Below are 431 nucleotides of genomic sequence, written 5' to 3' on the forward strand. Positions count from 1 at the left end.
ATCGACTCTCTCTCTCTCTCTCTCCGATGGATGCGGTGGATCGGCGGCGTCGAAGGTTGGTAGCCGAACAATAAAGTCAGAGGGAGAGAAAGAACGATTGAGTGAGTGAGCTCACAACAATTGCACATGCTTTCCATAAATTTTCTTTTTTTTCCCGTTGGTTTTAATCAGATCTGTGAAGTGGACAAGAGAGTAGGAGGTGAAAAGGGGATCAGAGGCAGGGATGGGGTTTCTAAATTAAAAAATGTTAAAGGGCATTTTTGAAATTTAAAAATTATTGAAGTGTTTTAAATGAGGTTTTTTATTTTTAATTTTAGAAAATTCTTTTTTTAATAGAATATTCTGTTATCTTAAACTTTTTTTTTATGGTAGGGACTTGATTAAAAAAAATTAAATAATTTAAGGATCCAATTGAAAAGAAAAAAAGTATA

The sequence above is a fragment of the Arachis ipaensis genome, chromosome B03 (genome assembly GCF_000816755.2).
Source record: "Arachis ipaensis cultivar K30076 chromosome B03, Araip1.1, whole genome shotgun sequence".
NCBI lineage: Eukaryota > Viridiplantae > Streptophyta > Magnoliopsida > Fabales > Fabaceae > Arachis > Arachis ipaensis.